General features: G+C 39.6%; 1 protein-coding gene across 2 annotated transcripts in view; it reads right to left on the bottom strand.

Annotated features, from left to right (window-relative positions):
• Positions 1-20,456, bottom strand: part of MAPRE2 (microtubule associated protein RP/EB family member 2) — a 171,352-nt gene that overhangs the window by 88,576 nt on the left and 62,320 nt on the right. The gene's annotated exons all lie outside the window — the stretch shown is intronic.

The following is a 20,456-nucleotide window of genomic DNA, read 5'->3' as shown; positions in this document are numbered from 1 at the left end:
ATTTCCAGTTTACAATACAAATTAGAGTCTCACTTTTGTCCTTAAATCCATGTGTGGTATTAAAAAGTTATCAGGTCTACAACAGTATACACCAGAATAAGTTTTCAGTTTTATAAATTTCATAGCTTACAAGTACTTGCAAGCCAGCACCTCCTCCAGTCTGCTCATACTTTGGATTCAATGCAATCCCTATCAAAATTCTAACAGCATTCTTTGCAGAAATGGAAAAACCAATCTTCAAATTTACATGTAACTACAAGAGGCCCTAAATAGCCAAAGCAACTTGAAAAAGAAGAACAAAGCAGGAGGACTCTCCCAAATTCCAAAACACATTATAAAGCTACAGTAATCAAAACAATCTGGTATTGGTACAATGATAAACACATAGACCACTGGAATAGAATTAGTCCAGAAATAAACCCACATATGCATGGTCAATTGATTTTTGACAAGGGTGCAAATACAGAAAAAAACAATCTCACCAATAAATGATGCTGAGACAACTGGATCTCCATAAACAAAAGAATAAAGTTGGACCCATACTTAACACCATATATAAAAATTAACTCAAAATGGATCAATGACCTAAATATAAGATTTAAAACCATAAAACTTTTTGAACAAAACATAAAAGTAACGCTTCAGGACCTAGTTTCGACAATGGATCCTTAGATGTAATACCAAAAGCACAGAAAGCAAAAGACAAAATAGATAAATGGGACTTCAAAATTAAAAACTATTGTGCAACAAAGGAATTTATTAACAAATGAGAAGACAACCCACAGAATTGGATAAAATTTTTGAGAACCACGTATCTGAGAAGGGTTTAGTAACCAGAACATATAAAGAACTTCTACAACTCAACAACGAAAAGACAAACAACCCCATAAAAAAATGAACAAAAGACCTGAATAGATGTTTCACCAAAGAAGATATACAAATGGCCAAAAAACATTGAGAAGATGCTTAACATCATTAGTCATTAACCCAAAACCAAACCCTTTGCCGTTGAGTTGATCCTGACTCATAGCCATTAGCGGAATGCAAACCAAAATCATAGTGAGATACCACTTCGCTCTCACTAGGATAGCTATAATCAGAAAAATGGAAAAGAATAAGCGTTGGTGAGGATGTGAAAAAACTGAAACCCTCATGCGTTGTTGGTGGGATTGTAAAATGGTGCAGCCTCTGTGGAAAATAGCTTGGTGGTTCCTCCAAAAGTCAAATACAGAATTGCCATATGACCCAGCAATTCCACTCAAGTATATACCCAAAAGATCTGAAAGCAGGGACTCAAACAGATATTTGTACACCAACGTTCACTGCATCATAATTCACAACAGTCAAAAGGTGCAACTCTCCATCAATAATTGAATGGATAAACAAAATGTAGTATATACATATATACACAATGGAATATTATTCAGCCTTAAGGAGAAATGAAGTTCTGATACATACTCTGACATGGATGAAGCTTGAAAACATTCTGCTGAGTGAAATAAGTCAGAAACAAAAGGACAAACACTGTATGATCCCACTTAGATAAAATACCTGGAAAAGGCAAATGGATAGAGACAAAAGTTTACTAGTGGTTACCAAGGGTGGGTGGGAAGGGACATGAGGAATGTATTACTTAAGGAGTGCTGAGTTTCAGTTGATGATGATGAAAATTCTGGAACTGAACAGAGGTGATTGTTGCACAACCTGATGACTACAATGAATGTCACTGAACTCAACACGTAAAACTGGTAGAAATAAGTGATATTTTGTTATATATATTTTATAATAAAATATAAAAAGTCATACAGAGAAATAAGCAAAAATATAAAAGGTTAAAAAAAAAGACCAGTAATAAAATAAAAAACTAAAAAATGCTGAATGTAAGAATGTGCGCTACTTTTTTTTTGCAAATACAGTAAGGAGGGCAGTAGGTAAGCTAGGAACATTTTCTATCACTATGGAAGGAAATTACTTTAGAAATAGGCCATATACATGCTTCACTAGAGGCCTGGTGGTGCCTCTAATGAAGCACCTCCTGGTTAAGTGCTCAGGTGCTAACAAAAAGGTTGGCAATTCAAACCCACCCAGAGGCTCTGTGGGAAAAAGACGTGTCAATCTGCTCCTGTAATGATTACAACCTACGCCAATGGAGGCACTTCTACTGTCATATAGGGTCACTGTGAGTCGGAATTGACTTGAGGACACACACAACAACATACACACACATATCGGAGCTCTGGTGGTGCAGTGGTTGAGCATTCAGCTGCTAACCAAAAGGTCTGCAGTTCAAATCCACCAGCTGATCTTTGGAAACCCTATGGGGCAGTTCTAGCTGTCCTACAGGGTTGCTTTGAGTCAGAATCAGCTCCTCGCCAATGAGTTTTGTTCATAGACAACTTTTACTTCCAATTTTCAAACGCATACGAAAGAAGAAAGTAACAGAATAACAAACCACCAGTTGTATTTACCTCTTGGCTTCAACAATTATTAATACTCCATTTATACTCCTTCCCATCGACCCCCCCCATCCCCACTCCCCACCACCCATGCCAGATTACCAAAAAATCAAACCAGTTGCCATCGAGTTGATTCTGACTCATAGCAACCCTATAGGACAGAGCAGAACTGCCCCATAGAGTTTCCAAGGAGCACCTGGTGGATTCGAACTGCCAACCTTTTGGTTAACAGCTACAGAACTTAACCACTAGGCAACCAGGGTTTCCCAAGCCAGATTATTTGGGAGTAAATGCCAAACATGACATAATTTCATCTGTAAATGATTCAGTGTGTCTCTAAAAGATAAGGACATTTTTATAAACTATACCACATTATCACTCCTAAACATAAAAAGGAATTTCTTAATATCAAATACGCTGTGTTCTCATCTCCTAACGTCTTATTTTTTTTTCACTTTGTTTGATTCTGGATTCAAATAAGGTTTATACATTGTGATTCCCTGATGTTATACTTTAAGATTCTTTTATCTGTAGGTTTCTCCTCCATTGTGAGTCCATATCCCTCCAGCCCTGTTCATGCCTCTTTCCCTTTCTTAGCTCTTTCCACAGTAGACTTTGACACAGAATCAAAATGGCAAACTGCAAGTTTGGAGAGAATATCCTGTGAGCTTCATACGAGACGGGATTTCTCCACCCACCCATCCCCCTCATATCTGAAGTCTTTGCTCCTGAAGATTGGAAAAAAAATCCAAGGCATGCATTGGCATCTCAGGTAACAGCCTAATTACTGCTTTGCTAGACCATTTTTAAAGGGCTTTTATTTTTTGGTTAATAGCTTCTATTGTGGAAACCCTGGTGGCGTAGTGGTTAAGTGCTACGGCTGCTAACCAAAGGGTCGGCAGTTCAATCCACCGGGCGCTCCTTGGAAACCCTATGGGGCAGTTCTACTCTGTCCTGTAGGGTTGCTATGAGTCGGAATTGACTCGACGGCAATGGGTTTGGTTTGGCTTTGGTTTAGCTTCTATTGTTTCCTTCAGTCTATCATTTATTAAACAAAACTGCTTTTGATATTCAATGTTTTATCACCTATGTAAATTACATAAAACCTCAGTGAGAATATTTCAAAATATGTAGAATATTAACAAATAATTCAATTTAAAATATTTTGGATTGTTTGATGTAATTTTCATATACCTGCATAATTTTTGGTGGTTGATTTACTTTTCTAATGGTTTCCTCCTCAGTCAGTGCTGAAATGTGTTTGTATTTACTAGGATAAGGAGGGGAAGCCCAGAATGGGGCTAGACGGCACTGAACCAATTGGGCATAAATAAATTTTGCTCCAGATGATTTAAAAACAAAACTAAGCACAAAGTAGGGAAGACACAATCAGATCTGTGTTTTAGAAAGATGATCCATATACAACAAAACCTGCTGCCGTTGAGTTGATTCCAATTCATAGCGACCCTGCAGGATGGAGCAGAACTGCTTTAAATCTTTACAGAAACAGACTGCTGCATCTTTCTCCATGGATTTGAACCGCCAACCTTTGGATTAGTAGCCAGACGCTTTAACCACTGTGCCACCTGGCTCCTTATCCATATAAAAGTGAGTAACAATTTTCTGGTTACCTAACAGAAAATAAGAGTTATGGTAGCTTTTAAAAAATCCATACGAACAAGGAAGCAAGTTATTTACTGCAGGTTCTGTCAATGAATCACACTTTCCTCCAGGTCTTTATTGATAACATTCAACTAAGGGCCACAATCCTTCTTTCATATCTAAAGAGACATTCAGCACAAAAAGCCAAGTAAAAGCACTATCTGCCTTCAAGGAGTTTATTTACAATGACCAGGTGAACAATGGAAATAACCGCTGCTCTGTGCTTTAAAAAAACTTGAGTTAATCAGTCACTAGGCTCACCTGTTCTAACCTCTACCCTATAGCTGTCTAACCTACACAGCTGCAAACCCGTTGCCGATGGATGAGTCAATTCCAACCCACAGTGGCCCTATAGGACACAACAGAACTCCTCCATAGGATTTTCAAGGCTGTTAACTTTCTGGAAGCAGAGTACCACGTCACCTGGGTGGCTGGTGTCAGAATGACAAAGTGGGAAAGTAGGGATATGAGTTATCTTCACATTTTGGAAATTAGCCTTGTGTCAGCTACCATTCATTCATGCCGGCCCCAAAACCAATTAAAATACTCTACAAATTTGTCAAGAACAAATCTGGCAAGGTCCGTGAAAGATTCCAGAGCAGCGTCTCTTCAAAATCAGACAAATATGTACAACATCCTAGGCTAGCATTATGTGTGGCCTCTAACTGAAATTTTTCTTATGTAATTCATTTTGTGTCTCTGCCTCAACCCACCCCTTACAAACCATACTTGAGGGAGGGGGCTCCTTTTCCTGACTTCCTCCCTTCATGCTTTGATCACTCCTCTTAGAGGGAAAAAAATTTTTTTTTTTTCAGCAGGACTCACCACAGGCCAGGTGTCCCAAGATTCTAGCTCTGACCCTGTTTTGGGTGTGTGAATATATGGAGGAGGGCTTGAGGAATTAAATTTGGGAGTGAGGCATGTGGAACCTATTTTGATTTTTTTTTTTTTAAACAACTAAAGTCTGGGCTTGCTAGGATTCCAAGTTTAGACATGGCCATCTGCGAAGAATAGCCTCCCAAAGTGGGTGGCTACCGTCCGCTGGCTGCTCTGTAAGGAGGTTCCAATTGCCTTAGATTTACCCAAAATCCACTTTGAGGCCGACCCTTTAAAAACCCTTCCTGACGTCAGTTACCTTCTTTATGCCACTCGGTAAAGGAACTTCTTGTTCAATATAAAATGTTCTAAAAAGTCAACCCACCCCACGCGAACATGGCCTGTTCACACATTTTGCACTGACAACTACATCCACATCTGTGACTGCCTTTCTTCTCTCGTAACAATCTCTATTTCCCACATGTTCCCACATCACTGGGAGAAGTAAACCCAAGGCCTCATGCTTAGTTCCCATCTCACGGGGTGTTCTTTGGGTAAGGTTTTTAGGATTGTCAAGGTTGGCCAGTTTCTCCATACCAGGCCAAGGGAGGTACATTATTTCAAACACACATGAAAGCATGGATTTTCACTCAGAGAGGAGAATCTGTTTTGCTTTTCTAACAGAAATAATCATTTTGCTAACACCTTTAAAAAAAAAAGAAAAAAAAAACACCTTTAAGTATCCACAAATATGATAACAGTTTACTTCATCAGTATAAAAAGAGAAAACGTAGCCAATCACTGATTTAATAATGTATATTTCCTTCTCTTACAAGGTAGTCAGTGCTGCATCTTTCTAAAATAATCCATAAATTTCTCAGAAAAAAAAAGTACATCCCAGAGATTATACATTCACCCAAAGGAAGAACCCCACAAGACCACTTTTGCACATAAATTATCAACCCAAGGGCGAAATATTCCGTGCAAATGCACACATTTCCGTTAAATACGCGAGTTTTCGTCTGAAAAGTCTTGTGACAACACAGAACAGATTCTGCCTGAACGCCTCCTTCTTGGCTCCCAGAAGAAAAAGGCTGACGTTAAACCCCCGGTGGCTGTCCCTCACACTGAACTGAGCATCAGCGGGGAGTGACATGTAAATGTGTCCCCTGAACCAGAAACTCCCCCACTTTTCAGCTAGGTGTAATTCATTCTCTAGATTCAATTCCATCCAAACATTTCATCAAGGAAAGGGCATCTCCAGATCATTGTTTATTCATCGCTCTCTTTACTCGCCACCTGAAGTGGGGGGGCAGGGAGAGGTACTCATCTGAGGAGGGCCATCAGGACGGAGTAAAGAGGGAGTCAAACCTTGACAAGGTGAAATCTCCCTGGAGGAACATTACAGAAACTGTAGTGAGTTTCATTTAAAATTGAACATTAAAGCTTCCATTTCACTTGTGGAATAACTGATGTATGCATGGATTTTAGGACTGGAATGGGAATTCAAGAGTTCATTGATCGTCCTCAGGTAATAACACACTTAAGCCCCTGTCAGCAGATGTGCATCTTCTGTTTCTAAAAGGCTCCAGGGCTCTGTTATGGCATTAGGCTAATTGCCTAACTCCCCTGGGCACTGCCCACCACCCCCCCCACACCCAGCTGCCCTGAAGAGGCAGTAGAAGGGTCTCCTAGGGTGGCCGAGGTCTGAGAGCTGCACTGAGCTGAGACAAGGACGACTGAGAAGTATCAGGCCACTGCCCACAATTCTAAAACACATACATATCATTAAAATGTAGATACTGAAATATGCTATTTTTTCTTAAAATTAAGTTAGTTATGATTTAGAATGAGTGAAGAAAACCAATATAAGTGACTTTATTACTAAGCTGCTTAGAGAAACATTTGCTTGCCAAAGTTATTCTACCACAACCAAAAAAAAAAAAAAAAAACCTACACCCACTGCTCTCAAGTCGATTCTAACCCATGGCAACCCCATGTGTTATAGAACTGCTTCATAGGGTTTTCTTAGTGGGTAATCTTTACAGAAGCAGTTGCCAGGCCTTTCTTCTGCAGTGCCATTAAGTGAGTTTGAACTGTCAACCTTTCGATTAGTAGTTGAGTGTAAACCACCTGCATCACTCAGAGGCCTTATCCTATCATACCCACAGGCTAATGAGTTTTCTCAGAGAGCGGTATTTCAGAGTTTTCTAGGCTGCCTATCATTGTGATATTAATGGGGTCTCTGTTAAAATTCATTGCTTACTAATAATATGTTTAATGTGGGCATAAAGGTCCACTTAGTCTGACAATTAAAACTCCAGTTAATAACTGCTACCTTTCAAAAAGAATGAATACAAAAATATTATTCCTTTACAAATTGCCCTTACTTTTACCATAAACTACCGCTTTTTAAAGCAGATCACACTCTTTATTGCCATACCACCAAGTATTCTAAGTACTATTTTTTAAAAATAGAGTATGACTAAAACACAGATTTTTTTCCAATTGCCTGCAAAAGGAGATTCCATAACTCGCCTTAAAAACATACCCCCATTTTTAACAGCCTTCCTCCTAACCCAGATCTCATCAAATGCTATTCGTTAGGTGGCTACTTGCTTCTAATCCTTAGCTTGGATACCTACCATATTGTAACTAAATGAAAAAAGCATGGAACTTTCAAAATAGCACTCAGAATTCACAAATCAATAGCTCTGCCTCTGAAATGACTTGGAAACTTGGCTCTTATCCAAGGAATGAAGAAATTTTGGAATTCCAAAAAAGTTCTTTGTGGCATCCACAGTGTCCACTAATATGAATGAAACTGCATTGCATATAATGAGATTAAAAGGGAGATGCCATAAATACACACACACACACACACATACACACACACACACACAGAGCATACGTTTCTTCATATGGTTAGAAATACAGTTGATTATACTTGCCTAAATGCCCATCTGGTTCAAACAGTGGGTGGCTTGGTCCATGTTCTGAAAATAATTCCAATGACCCAGAGCTCATTCCCATGCCACAGGGCTTGGAGGGTCTCCCAAGGGCACCAGCTTATGTTCAGCCTCCCTTCCTCCTACTTGGCTCCCAGTACATCCACTCGTTCTTTACCATCTGCCTTCTGTTTACTTTCCCAGCCCTACTTGGCCCTGTTCCCTCCCACCCTGACCTCAGCTCTCTCCCATGATCCCAAGTCACTTCCCATCAAGCCCCAAGCCTCCTCCACCCAGCATAATTCTGGGTCAAGCTTTTAGGACATAAGTACCACTGCCACCATGCTGGGTGGTTGCTCTCAGTTGTTAATCCACCTTGTGTAAAATTAAGTACAAGATACAGCAAAAGAATATGTGGCAATCAAATGAGCAACAGACCACTACGGATGCCAGGCAAAATCATGTGATAGGCAAATTTGTGTTGGGAATGCCCCCAGCCTCCTGATTCTGAGCTATTTTGTGCTCTTGGTGGTGCTGGTCTCTCCTGGGCCGCTTAGCATCTTCTGCTATCCACTATCTTTAAACCTTCTCATAATAAACAAATGGTGGCTGACAGCTTCAAGGTTAATCCTTAGGGATAACTGGGGCCCAAGGCCTTATGCAAAGGAAGAGACGCCCCCATGGTGGAAATTTCCCCCCAGCCTGGAATACTAGTTCCCAGGATTTGGCACCATTGGATACATATATCATGTTTCAGGGACAGCTCAAATGTCAACTTCTCAGCAAGGCTTCCCTGACCACCTTATCTGAAATGGTGTCCTCCAGCTGTTCTCAAAGCTCTCATTCTTTTCTTCATGACACTAAGACAATTTGTTACCATCTAGTTTGTTTACTGTCTGTCTGTCCACCATCTCCTGACCCTAGAATGTAAGCTCTTTGAAGATAAAGTACTTTATAGAATTTAGTTTGTTTTCTACTGTATCTCTGCTGTATGTGCTGTATCTCTGCTGTATGTGCTGTATCTCTGATGTCTAGATCAGTGCCTGGAACACAGTGGATGCACAATAAGTAAAAAATGAATGAATATGGGGAGAGGAAATTCACAGGGTGCTCAAAATCAGGCCAATTGCTAATACGTGTCTGTAGTGCTACATGAGATGGTCAGGACAGAATAAATTTGGGTTGAGTGAATTAAAGGGCTCTGTCTTCTTTGTCTAAAAAAAGAAGGAAATGTGCAATTCTCTATGTCTTGAACACAGGTATAAGAAGCTCGCTAGTTTTATGGCAGCTTCAGGAGAGCACTGGTCTAGGAGTCAGGGTACTGGCTTCCAGTTCTAGAGCTATCTTCAACTGGCTGGGTAAACTTGAGCACATTTGCTTCACCTCTCTGGTTCTTCTTTTTTCTTCAATGGTAAAACACAGGGACTAGATTAGATAACAGATTACAATAACCAGCATTTGTTGAAAACTTGCCATGTGCCAGTGCAGGACTAAGCAGTTAACATGCATTTCCTCATTTAATCTTCCCTATAACGCTATGTGATAACTACTATTTTTATGTCATTATGTAGGAACAAATACTCAGACAGGCTCAGTGACTGGCCAAAGTCAAAACTATTAAGTGGCAGAGCTGGGATTTGTATGTAGGCCTGATTCTAGAATTCTTGCTCTTAACACCAAGTCCCTTCCTACTCTGTCTTTATAATGTCATGAAAATGAGTAGGAAAAAAAGAGAACCCAAAGTGAGGACACAAATGTGATCTTTAATAGAACCACTTTTACCTTTTTAATTCTATCAAGGCATCATTTTACATTTTCACTTTAACCAAGATGAATTTTTGACCTAAGAAAAGCCTGAAATGTAGAGATTTGAGCAACTAGTTACTCAGTTTATTGCTGGGAGCAATTTTTGGTTCAAAAGTCTGCCAGCTGTAACATCTAAGCATGCTGATATTTTAGGAATCATCACATTTTACATTTCTAGTTACTACGTACTTTGGACTCAAGTCTCTCCATTTGCTTCTTGTGACAGTTGAATCAAAATGGACAGAGACCCCGTACATTACTCCTTGTAAGTTTTTTCAATGCTAATAAAAGTCTTCAGATTGGCGTCTTGACTATATCCTTAAAAAAAATCTATTTCTTAAAAAAAATCAACTCTTGGTATCTTACCCTTGGGGTTTAGTGTCTATCCAAAGGTCTGTATTTACATTACAGTAAAATTCATTTTTAAACTCACAAGAACATTTTGAAGTGGAAATGGCAAATGAAGTCCGGATAAAATTAAGCCTATTAACAGGACACAAGTACAAGCCAACATTAAAAACGATTCCGGTGACTCTGCCTACAAAATGGGTAATGTACAGCCATATCCTTCCAGCCCTGTTTATGCCTCTTTACTTTTCTTAGTTCTTTCCACGGTAGACTTTGACACAGAACCAAAAGGGCAAACTACAAGTTTGGAAACAGGAAAAGATTAAATTCCTTAAATCTTACCTTTACTGGACAAGGCACTAATCAGCTTCTACATCTAACTCACTCCCCAACCCCAGAGAACATCCTGTGAGTTTCAAACAAGATCTCTACTGTGTGTTAGGAGCAGCAGCAAACGAAAATTGTAGCCTCGACGGCAATGGGTTACAGCTAAGGAGCTCTGGTGGCGAAGTGCTGAACTGCTAAATGAAAGGTTAGTGGTTCAAACTCACTCAGCCTCTGTGTGGGAGAAAGACCTGGCAATCTGCTTCCTTAAAGATTACAGCCAAGAAAACTCTATGGGGCAGTTCTATTCTGACACGCAGGGTCGCTATGAGTTGGAATCAACTCGATGGCACCCGAGAACAACAACAACATAGCTAAGATTAGTATTGTTCAGCCAAACTAGTGAAGCACTGGAGGAATACTATGAAAACAAGGAGTACTATTTCATCACCAGTTCTCTGCGGCATCCTCCCAAAAATTTCTTTTCACTCCAGATGAAAAATTTTACTCCAGGTGAAATGATCACCTGCATTTTGGCTGGAGAGTGGACTTCTCCATCCCTCCTACGATTCCATCCCAGGATCAGGAGCTTGCCCTTCTTTCTCCTTCTCTGTTTTTCTGGTACTAACTCTTATTTGGGCAACCAGATACCAATTCTATCTCCCTTGTATATCGGAATGGAAGAAGAGTTAAAAAAAAAAAAAAAAATCAATAAACTCACCTACTATTTATTTACTGGAAGGAATGGCTGATAGACTTCTACGTTAGCCAGAAAGTGCCCAGCAGCCCCTGACAAAAATCAGTTTACACAACACACACTTAACTTGCAGTTCCTCTCTATTGACTTGTCACAGGCCAAAAATTGCAACGCTTCTAGCATCCACATAATAGCATTACAATTCCCAAAGGGAGGTACAGAAACTGCATTCAAGTAAAAAGTGGATAAAAACTGCCAGGTTTAAACTGAATGAGGTATGGAAATAAGAGAAGGACAGGTACATGGTAAGACACTTGGGTTTGGGAAAAAGATGGAAGCTTCTTGAATTGAAGCCTACCTTCTAGATTCTGCAGTTCTATGGTTTGAGGACTTAGGGGAGCAAAGGACAACATGTAACATTATGTAGTGCTTTAACAAATGTGGGGGATAGTGCTTGCTACTGAATTGGGACTGTTTTGTTAAGCTTGGAATACTTAAAGACAGTAACAATGAATGAGCACTTAGAGATAATTAAGAGAAAAAGGAAATTACTTATAAGACTATCTTATAAACTCTTTGACTAAGTAACCAGAGATATTACTCTACACCCAAAAACACCATATCTAGAGAAGGGTGGATGGATTAGTTCTACAGCTGATATGTATGTTAGTCACCTAGTATCTGAGCCAATGTGAACAGCTGAAATTCATAAATGTTGTAAAGTGTCCCTTCCTCCCCCTTTCCCTAGTTGCCAGGTTTTTAGGATTAATTTGACTCAGAGACTTTAAAACATGCAAAAAAAAGAAAATTAGGTTTGAATTGTGTAATCAAATAATAATTATAATAATTATAACTTTTTTTTAACTTTCAAACTTAAAGCAAAGACCTGATATCACACTGGTTGACTTAATGTTTCAAAAACCAAGTTTATATTATTTTAGCCTTAGCTATTGCTATAATTAATAAGCATAATAATGTTATTTTTAATTTTACATTAAAAAATCAGTACATTTTCACTAAAGAAAAAATAGAAAATACAGATAAAAAATAAAAATTAGCCATTATCCCATCACCCAGTTAACGTTCATTTTCCTATCTTTCTAGACCTCTTTTATATGTGTATGTGCATAAGCACTTATTTATAGGAATATACATACATATGTATATATACACTTTCACAGTAATCAGTTTGTTTCTGTTAAAATATTGTAAACATCTTTCCTATCTTCATGTGTAATATTTGTATTATATTTCATTGTGTAGGTGTACCACAATATACCTGATGCCAGAATTTTATTTTAACATATTTTTTAAAAATTCCTTCATCCTTAATTTCCAGAACTCCTATTTTCCTCGGTTTTTTCCCCTCTTTTTTCAGTTAAGTATTATTTCGAGACATATAACTAATGGTCTCTTAACAATGACCAAATCACCATGGCATGCACAGAAGTACTTGGCCATTTTTCCAAGTCTTCCAGTCTTCAGGTGATTTTGGGGGTGTCTAACTGCTTGCCAGTTAGAATCTTTAAAGCCAAAGGGACATCTTCTGTTCTGTGCTCTCTTGCTAACAGGAAAGGAAGCAAGCAATCATCTTACTACTTTAAAAGGGGGGAAAAAAAAAAAGGTTGTGTCCTTGGCCATCGTAAACTAAGGGAACCACAGGATGTCCTGTCTAATGGTATTTGGCTTCCTTTCACAGAACGTCCTCAATTAAGGCAAAACAACACTGTCAACTGATACTTGAGTGGCTGAGACTTGCTCAGTCTCAACCAGAACACAGAAAATGCTAGTCTATAATTTAGACAGCAAGAGATTACTGCCATCATGGAAGCAGTAACTTACCTGAAATTCGGCCTGAAGGTTTTGGTAATAAAAATGAATACATGAGAATTGAAGTAAGTTGCACTCATAAAATCTACTAGTAGGCTTAAGGCATTTGTGAAATCATAAGTGATCTTATATTTTATAACAAATGAAGCGTCTTTAGATTATGAAATATAGAAATTTGGCTTTAGCGGGAAAGATTTCCAAACAGATTCTGGAAGTCAAGCATTCCACCCTCTCAAAAATTACAAGGTCCCTCAAGTAGATCCTTTCAGAGACACCTTACTAGGGTTTTGCTTTCCAGTCCCTAAATCTTACTTCAGGCACTTTCTCCTTCTTAGGAGCTTAGAGAAGTCCAGAATCAAACCGGTAACAAACACAAAGCTGCCAAATTAGACAGAACGGGAATGAAGTAGAGCTGGGGCTGTTCATCTAAGGCTTTAAAAGGGGGGAGGGGTATGGAATCCAATGTTTTAATTATCCTGGGCAAAATTTTAAAAGAATGCAAATGGCTCCTTGTTATATTTAAGGAAAAAAAAATTCTACACACATCTTCCTCTTAAATTTAAAGTGGAAAGTTTGATCTAGTGTTAAGGGAGCAATCAATACAAAGAAAAGAATATTTACAAATCACAGGGCTCTTCTCCACAGAATTGAAACAGCATCTCATATCTATCAAAGCCTCAAAGAAAACCTAACTCTTAAATTTAACATTCCATATGAAATTCCTAGGGTGAATTTAGAGGGTTTGTTTTTACTGAGCTGAAATAACTACCCTGTTACTATTTTGTAGTCTGCATTAACTGAATAATTTAATACGTGCTTACTGAGAGCTGACTATCTGCCTAATTGCTATAAAGGGCATTTTACCTGGACAAATCAACTAAAAGAAACTATCCTTTTTCTTGAGTTTATATTCAGGTTGAGGATACTAGACCCAAGAACACAGAAATCTAATTCAAGACCATATTATAGTATCCAAAATACATTCTTAAAATCCTCTTTAACAATAAATCAAAAACCTGTTGCCATCGAGTCGATTCCAACTCATAGCAACCCCATAGGACAGAGTAGAACTGCCCCATACGCCTAGTGGATTCGAACTGCCGACCTTTTGGTTAACAGCCACAGCTCTTAACCCGTATGCCACCAGGTCAAGCCAACCTAATTTTTAAAAATGGGCAAAAGATGTGAACAGATACTTCATTAAAGAATACATAAGAATGACCAGCAGGCACATGAAAAGATACCCAACATCATTAAACCCAAAACCAAAAGCATTGCTGTTGAGTTGGTTCCGACTCATAGCAACCCTATAGCGATCCTACAGGACAGAGGAGAACTGCTCCGTAGAGTTTCCAAGGAGCGCCTGGTGGATATGAACTGCCAACCTTTTGGTTAGCAGCCATAGCACACAACCACTATGCCACCAGGGCTCCCCCCCTCCGCCCCCCACCATCACTAGTCATCAGGAAAATACCAATTAAAATAACAATGAGATACTTGTACACTTCCATAACAAAAAAAAATTTTTATAACAATGGCTAAAATTAAAAAGACTGACCATACCAAGTGCAAACAAGGACATGTGGCAACTGACACCCTCAGATTCTATTAGTAGGAATGTAAAATGGTACAACCACTTTAGACAACTTTTTGCAGTTTCTTAAAAAAGTTAAACATATACCATATTACTTTATCATTCTAGTCCTAAGTATTTACCCCAAAGAAATGAAAAAAAATGTCCACACAAAGAATATGAATGTTCACAGAAGCTTTATTCATAACAGGTGGAGACTGGAAACAACCCAAACGTCCAACTGGTGAATAGATAAACAAAATGTGGTATACACGGGAATACCACTCAGCAATAAAAAGTAATGGACTGCTGATACACACAACAATATAGATAAATCTCAAAATCATTATGGTGAGAAAAAGAAGCCAGACACAAAGGAGTATATTCTGTATGATTTCATTTATATAAAATGTAATCTACGGTGTCAGAAAGCAGATCAGTGGTTGCCTGAAGCTGCAGACGGAGAAATGCACGAAGTGCAAAAGGTACAAAGAATCTTTTAGGGGTAAAGGAAATGTTCCATATCTTGATTGTGGTGATGGCTCCACAGAAACACAACTGCCAAAACTCATTAAACTATACATTTAAAATGAATGCAGTTTATTGTACATAAACTGATCCTCGCCTGTGTTTTCTTGACTATGCAAAGGCATTCGACTGTGTGGATCATAACAAATTGTGGATAAACACTGTGAGGAATGGGAATTCCAGAACACTTCACTGTGCTCATGAGGAACCTGTACCAATGGCAGTCATTCGAACAGAGCAAGGGATACTGGATGGTTTAAAATCAAGACGTGTGTGTCACGGTTGAACCCTTTCACCATACTTGATTCAATCTGTATGCTGAGCAAATAATCTGAGAAGCTTGAATATCTGAAGATGAACGCAGCATCAGGATTGGAGGAAGACTCATTAACGACCTGCAGTATGCAGATGACACAACCTTGCTTGTAGAAAGTAAAGAGGACTTGAAGCTCTTACTGATGATGATCAACGACTACAGTCTCCAGTATGGATTATACCTCAACATAAAGAAAACAAAAGACTCACCATCGGACCAATAAGCACCACTGTGATAAACAGAGAAAAGATTGAAGTTGTCAAGGATTTCATTTTACTTGGATCTACAATCAACACCCATGAAAGCAGCAGTCAAGAAATCAAAGGATGTATTGCACTGGACGAATCTACTGCAAAAGACCTCTTTAAAGTATTGAAAAGCAAAGATGTCACATTGAAGACTAAGGTGCGTCTGACGCAAGCCACAGTGTTTTCAATTGCCTCATATGCTGTGAAAGCTCAACAAGGATAAGAGGACCAAAGAAGAGGTGACGCGTTTCAGTTCTGGTATGAGTGAAGAATACTGAATATACTGTGGACTGCCAGAAAAACAAACAAATCTGTCTTTGATGAAGTAGAGCCAGAATGCTCCTTAGAAGCTAGTATGGCGAGACTTCATTCTCATGTACTTTGGACATGTTATCAGGAGGGATGTCCCTGAAGAAGGACATCATGCTTGGTAAAGTAGAAGATCAGCAAAAGAGAGGAAGATCCTCAGTGAGATGGACTGACACAGTGGCTACAACGATGGGCTCAAACACTGCAATGACTGTGAGGATGGTGCAGGACCGGGCAGTGTTTTGTTCAGTTGTACACAGGGTTGCTACGAGTTGGAATCTACTCAAGGCACCTGACAACAACAACCTAACAAAAACTTGATACCTATTTGTCAGTTTGTCGAACTGTGGTGGTTTGTGTGTTGCTATGATGCTGAAAGATATGCTACTGGTATTTCAAATACCAGCAGGGTCACCCATGGTGGACAGGTTTCAGCATAGCTTCCAGACTAAGAAGACTGGTGATCTACTTCCAAAAATTAACCAGTGAAAACCCTTTGGATCACAGAACACTGAGATTTTGGTCCGCTTACTTTGGACGCGTCATCAGGAGAGACCAATCGTTGAAGAAGGACGTTGTGTTTGGTGAAACGGAGGGCCGGTGAAAGTGAAAGAAAATGCTCAATGAGATGAACTGACACAGGGCTGCAATGATGAACTAAAAAACGCCAATGATCATTAAGACGGGACAGGACCTGGCAATGTTTCATTCTGTCACACACAGGGTCGCGATGAGTCAGAGGACACTTGACAGCAACTAACAACAAAGTTGACTGGGGCGGGGGTAGGAAGGCTATAGTTTAATTTGTTTGAATTCTTTCCAGACTCAATTTTAACTTTTAATGAACACTTGCTATGTGTCAGGTATTGTACTACATGCTGAGAAACAGATATTACAGGTTATTACAAAGAATAGCGTAAAACGGTTCAGTGAAAAAAAAAAAAAAGTAAAATCTTAGCTAACCTTTATCAAGGCATTTACTTTGCAACAGGCACTGCTTGGAGTACTTTACATTCTGTATCTCATTTAATCCTAAAAATCTGTGAGGCTGGTGCTACTAATACTTCCATCTGCACCTTGCAAACTGAGACTTAGAGAGGCTAAAACATTTGACCTTTGAAAAGGTATAGAGCTGGGATAGAAAATAAGAGTCTCACTCCAGAGCCCAAGCTTTGCCCAATACACCTCATTGCCTCTCCAAGTAGCTCCCTCCAGGGTCAAATGTTTTAGCCTCTCTAAGTCTCAGTTTGCAAGGTGCAGATGGAAATATTAGTAGCACCAGCCTCACAGATTTTTAGGATTAAATGAGATACAGAATGTAAAGTACTCCAAGCAGTGCCTGTTGCAAAGTAAATGCCTTGATAAAGAATGTAAAGTACTCCAAGCAGTGCCTGTTGCAAAGTGCCTCTTCACATTAAGACTGAGCCCAAATCAGTCTTAATGTGAAGAGGGTACTGGCTGGTCCAGGACATCTTTTCAGTCCAGACCACGTTTTGAACCAGAGTCCAGGTGGCAGTGACGTATTTATCAGACAAGGTAGAAATATGGTCACTGTTATTTGTGAGGGTATCTTAAAGTCAGTGTTATGACAACGCTATCTGCCCGTCAGAAATTCCAGGGACAGAAAAATGCAGCTTCACAAACAACAATCCTGCTTCTGAATTTATTGTGAGTTCTAAGCTCCACTAAGGGATTTTTGAAGAGACTTGCTGATTCCCCCCTCCCCCCCTACCCCATTCCTTCCTCTTGTCATAATCCTGCCTAGGTGGCTGACATGGCCGCTCATCTATCTCTCCTTCACACTAGAGAACAGAAGTGCTGGAGGGGCAGCTTTACTCTGCCTACAGACACAGAAAGAGAGAGGGGAGCGAGGGAGGGAAGGGAGGGCCGGAACTGCACCATCCCTCACCCTCCTTCTTACCACAGACGCCTCACAGCCTACCCCACCCACCTAAGACCCCCTCTTCCGCTTCCTCCTTTTCTAGCAGAGACATTCAGCTCACAAGCCCTACAATCTTTTTTATTTGATGGTTACTGATGGTGAGCAGGTCCCTATAGCGAGGATAATGTATTCAAAGCTCTCCTCTTCTTTGTTTTTCTTAATTGGCCAGTCTCCATGGGGATTCACCCAGTCCTAACCCAGACTGGTTGAGGAGGGGGTGGGGCAGAAAGGCATGGTGAATGCAGAATGGTCTGTTTCCTATGGCAGGGATATTAAGGTCAGGGATTGCTAATCAACTTCCAAAAGGTGGGAGGTCAAGCTAAGAGTTGGGGGAGAAGGAAGCGCTGCACTGGAAATGGCTAAAAAATGGCAATAACCAGTAATCTCACAGCGTTTGGGCTCCACACAGTGCTGGACAAACAGCAGGTGCTCAATAAATGAGAAGAAAACACAAATTCAGAAAGGATATTGAAAAATAATCCTTACGGGGGATTATTTTGCAGTTAGTGCAAGATTCATGGAGCATACTAAGCAGGTTGGACGTGTCACAAAAAACAACACAGGCAGCTCCAATGTACTCTGGAGAAAATGAAACAAAATATGGACTATGGATTGCTCTGTACAAAACCTCAAAGGGCTACACAAGGCAGATGCTGTAAGAGCACATTTCACATTGATTTGTGATGTTGTTTTAATGTAAGAATGGTTTTTCCATTAGGCGAATCTTTAATATCATACATGTGACTTCCATAAGTCTACACATTTTAAAATTAAGATGTTTTCCAACGTATTTCAACATGCTAAACTCATTAAAGTTCACGCATTATTAAAGCGTTAAATGAAATGATCACTAATTGATTAGGTAACACATTTATATAGTTTCCAGATTTTTAGAAACAAAAAAAGTATATAGTAACTTATCTGCCCAGGTTAGTAGTTCGTATCCTATCAGTTTCTTCATGCATTATCAGGTAAATATGAATATATATTCTCATTTTCTTCAAAAAAATTAGTATGCCACATTATTTTCAACCTAGTCAGGGCTAACAAAATTATAAAAAGTCATGTACTTTTTGTCAGGGAGAAGTAAGCACCCTTCCTACCACATAAGCCACTCAGCAATGCCCAAACTTGTGCCTGAAGGCTGTGTTAAAACTTTCACAGAGAGGTCCTGACAGGGTACACAGGCGCTCCGTTTTTACTTACAAGCTCCATTCCTGAAAGCTTTTGAAAATGACAGGAGTAATAATTTTGCACTTGCCAAGTAAGAGCGCAGTAATCACCAAATTTTATGAAGGCAACTATCCCTCCTTTGTGAAGCACTGCTGGTTCAATGGTAGAATTTTTGTCCTCCATGCAGAAGGCCCAGGTTCAATTCCTGGCCGATTCAACTCATGCAACAGCCACTACCCATCTGTCAGTGGAGGCTTTGTCTGATGCTATGACGCTGAGCAGGTTTCAGAGGAGCTTTCAGACTAAGATGAACTAGAAAGAAAGGCTTGGGGATCTACTTCTGAAAACTAGCCAGCGAAAGCCCCATCAATCACAACTGTCCAATCCACAACCAATCATGGCAGGATGGCACGGGGTGGGCAGCATTTCGTTCCTTGTGCATGGGGTCACCACGAGTCAAGGGTTGATTCAAAGACAGCTAACAACATCCCTCTTTTGCTCCATTTGTCATTCATTCCAGAACACTTCTGGCCAACAACAGCACGCTCCCTCCAAAAAACAAAACAAACACTCCCTACCCTCCACAGCGTCAGGTGTGGGCTTCTCTCCATCTCCAAGAGACGAAGCTCTCTCCCTGCCTGTCATCCTTGCTACCGGAGGCTCCTCAGGGAGGGACGGTGTGTTATTGATCACTGTATCCCAGGGGCCAGCATGGAATTTGGCATATAGTAGGAGCTCAATAAAAATTCGCTGAAAGAACAGATTCTTAAGAGACTACTGGAATTCCAACTTAAATTTTAATGTAACAATATCTGTGTAAAATTCAAGGACAGGAATTTAAAAAATTACATTATTAGCAACCTGAAAACATGTTTTGGCATTCCAAAATGACAAACGTGGAGTCGATGGGAGAGGAAGAGTCTGTTTTCCTAGCTTCACTTTTGCCTGATTGCTGAAGGTCAAATGAAAACTCACGCAGGGATGCACAGAGGACTCTTAAAATAAAGGATACTACTGTTTATAATCAAAGTAAACTGTGAACATAAGAGATGTCAATGCTTCTGGCATTTTTGACAAATTACCTCCCAGGGCTTTACCAGGATAGACAGATGTTAAATAAAGCACAAAGAATTAATGCCTTTATAGAAAAAATAAAACAAAGCAAAAACAAATACAAACACTACTTCTAGTAAAAAATAAAACGAGATCACAGAAATTCAAATTTTGGCTAAAATATGCCTCACACAAGAGCAAGGGCCATAAACTTCAGGTTCAATTTTGTGCACATTTAAAATTTGTATCTTTGTGAGGTCTGTTACAAAGGATTTTATGGCAAAATGCCTTTAAGAAGCATAGTCTTGCTATCGAAACTACATTATTAGAAAGGTCACAGGTTAATGGACTGCCACCAATGCACATTACGTACACGACGTAGACTCTTGCCGCTCAAATCTCTCGCTCTGTTTCTTTTTTGTTTTAA

This window comes from Elephas maximus, chromosome 11, assembly GCF_024166365.1.
Source record: "Elephas maximus indicus isolate mEleMax1 chromosome 11, mEleMax1 primary haplotype, whole genome shotgun sequence".
NCBI lineage: Eukaryota > Metazoa > Chordata > Mammalia > Proboscidea > Elephantidae > Elephas > Elephas maximus.
Note: the sequence above shows the minus strand (reverse complement) of the source record. Positions and strands in the feature narration are given on the sequence as shown.